This window comes from Anoplophora glabripennis, unplaced genomic scaffold, assembly GCF_000390285.2.
Source record: "Anoplophora glabripennis isolate ALB-LARVAE unplaced genomic scaffold, Agla_2.0 scaffold76, whole genome shotgun sequence".
In the NCBI taxonomy this organism is placed as follows: domain Eukaryota; kingdom Metazoa; phylum Arthropoda; class Insecta; order Coleoptera; family Cerambycidae; genus Anoplophora; species Anoplophora glabripennis.
In genome coordinates, this window is record NW_019416218.1 from 777,799 (window position 1) to 781,015 (window position 3,217).

Here is a 3,217-nt window from a genome sequence, read left to right on the forward strand (position 1 = left end):
TAAAATAATAAAGCTATTAAGGATGTATAAAAATGTATATATTTTAATTAGTTTAAACATAAATAGATTTAAATTTGCAACCGAGCCTAGCTAGCATCTTTGTCCTAAAACAAAATAGGTATTAATAAATATTTCTGTAGCATATATTCTGTGCTATAAGTAGGTACTTACCGTTATATCGTTGGATATTCTTTGCCTGCTTCCACCTATTTCCAAAACCATGCAGAAAAAATCCTTCCATCAAAAGTATCAAATGTCAAGGATTGATACCAGTTGAACGAAAAGACTTTCCAATGTGACAGTCATGTTCAGAATCCAAATTGTCACCTACCATGTCAAGGTTGCGGTGAAGACCAAGTAGTTGCTTTTTGAAGTATCTAATTACGCAATTTAGACAGAAATTCCCAGAATAAAACCTGAAATCTTTAATGCCTAGTTATCATTCATTATCACTTCCACTTTCTATTGTGTACAGCCAAAATTGTTAAGTATCTAGCGGACTAAGTTAATTGTTAAGTTACTTCAACTAGAAACTTTGCCTATATTGGCTGGATATATAAGAATGTACTCACCTAGTCCAATTAGCAGTTACTTTTTGTTTTTTTTTTTTTACCTTGATCAGGTTAATGGAACAATAGGTGTATCTATTTAATCTGAATCTATTCCCTCGGTTGATACCTGCGGACAGTTATTTAGATATTTATAACTGAAAAAAATGTTTTATATACTTACTAATCTTAAGGTTGTGTAAATGAAGATATACCTTTGGATGAGAAGGGGGTTGGTTGATCCAGAAACAAATCTACACTAGGTATAATATAAATTATCACTCATAAATTTAATTATATTATATTATTTAATCTGTTCAACAGATAGTTATAATTAAATTTACGATTGATAATTTATATTATACTGTAGATTTGTTTCTGGGTCAATCAACCCCCTTCTAAATAGTCTAGAGTTCTAGAGCCAGTGTTGCCAGATGACTACCAGATTGGTTGAAAATTCTACAAATCAAATAAATTTTTTGCATATTCCAACTTAATCAGTGGCGGGTTTCGTGATTGGTCCAAGTGTATTTTTTTTCGAAATTAACTATACTTATATTTTGATGGAGCATTGCAAGTACATATAAATTTTTTTAATAAACCATTATTTATAAAAAATAACAAAAATACAATATATAAGAGTCTAACAGAAAAAAATATACTTATTACTTTTTTATATAACTAAAAAAAAATTATATTTATTATTGGTGGAATTTATTATAGTTTAGAGTAGTACTATCTTATACTTACCCTCTTGCAGTAATAGTATTGTTTTTGTATCGTATTTGACATGCGCTAGAAGACTGAAAGAAGTTGCAAAATAGAGTCACTATGAATTAAGTGACTACTGCAAAATTGTAATTACATAGAAGGGATGGTCATAAAATCACCTTATTCACCGTTCTAATTTAAAATTTTATTTAAAACCTTTTTTATTAAATAAAGTATCAGATGTGCCCTTGTCCAACTGAATTCTGCAAAATTGACCGTGACAATGAAAAAATCTGCAATTCTGCAAATTGCCAAATTTTGTTGTAGAATTCTGCATTTTGCAGAAAAATCTGCAAATCTGGCAACACTGCACTAGACAAGGAGCACAAAATTTCGGACAATTCGTCAATAGTAGAAATTACTTATTGTTTTTACCGTTAGGGTCGCTAGTATTCCTTGTACACTGACATATTTTCATTATTATTTATTGATTTATTTATCTAATACAAAGTAACCTACATTATTTATTTTAAAATTTTTAACATCACAAATACGGCAAGATTGATTTTTAATTCAAACTGCCACTTTCTTTATATTCTCTCCACTATTTCGGTGTATATGGGACACTAACGCCCTCTAATTTGGTTATGTAGTATCTATCCATGGTCTCTCGTCTCTACACCGGAGTACGTTCACTGACCTTTGCTAATAGAGTTGGAATGAATAACTCCTATAGTAGTACTCCTCATTTTATAGATCAATATTAGCTTAAAAATAGCGAACCGAAAATATATCTGTTTTAATAAATTTGTAGAAAGTTGATGCGAACAATTAATTTCTTCCTTTGCGTGTCACCCTGTCACCCATAAAACTCACAGTAAACCACAAGTAAAGTTTGTACAAATCTTGGACCTAGTCAAACTTAAATTTAAATTTACATGAATAAAATATTGAGACACAGATATACTTTGCCACATTAATAATAGTTTTAATTAAAGTATTAAAGTTATTACAATTTCTTAATAATTAATTATTACATAAGAATAATATTTTTGGCAACAGTAGGTAATTGCAAATATAATTTTTTTTTTCGAAATAGCAATCAAAACAGATGCATTCGAAGCATGCCTTACTTGTAGATACTTTAACCACTTGTCTTCACAATTTAAATATCTAACAGAGGAATTTAGTTTACATTAAAAGTGTTCAAGTTTTACGTAAACGTAGGATTGCACATAATTAATTGAATTGTAAAAATTATTACCTACCTACTAGAAAATTTTACTATAGTAAAGGCATATTTCAGGACATGTCCCCGAAATAACCAATAGATAAAAAATGTAACTGACCCCAAAACTGCCATGTGTCCTACCAACTGCCGGTATATCTCTGAAAATGTTCTAATAACTGCCGATTGATAAAACTATACCTATTGCATTATAAAAATTACTTTTTCATAATTTATCTTCTCACTTAAATTTCAATTTCTCTTGTTTCTAAATGAAATCACATTTTAGTTCAAAGTCCACAGAGAGTCACAGAGTTACTTTGATCTGAAAGATTATTAGACTTTTCCTTTTGGGTAGATATTTATTCATAGGTAAGTACCTACTATTCTAAAAAAAGTAAATAAATTTTTATCAGCTCCAAATTACCGTTTGTGAAGAGTAAAAATGCTACGATTTTATTTATTCCACTAGAATAGCGTTATAAATAATTTTCTTCTACTAGTGAAGATATATGGAACTACTATTTTGTTGTTTTAATTTAGATTGCTATGAGGAGAGAGAACTTATAAGAATTTAGATTTGTGTATAAATGTCCTGAAACCTTACATTAGTTCTTTAATTAGAATAGTCCTAGAAACTGCCACTATTTACTCTTTTCGATATTTCACTAAAGCGAATGAATATATTTTGAAAATTGTCCTCTAGATAAACAAGGGGATGTATAATGTA

The 3,217-nt window shown here is 29.1% G+C and overlaps 1 long non-coding RNA gene across 1 annotated transcript; it reads right to left on the bottom strand.

Annotated features, from left to right (window-relative positions):
• LOC108906894 lies at positions 1-923 on the bottom strand. Its single transcript, XR_001964308.1, has 4 exons — positions 733-923; positions 573-678; positions 172-423; positions 1-104 (listed from the first exon to the last, which is right to left on the bottom strand). It is a non-coding gene; the product is annotated as an uncharacterized LOC108906894 (long non-coding RNA).
• Positions 924-3,217: the final 2,294 nt, after the last annotated feature.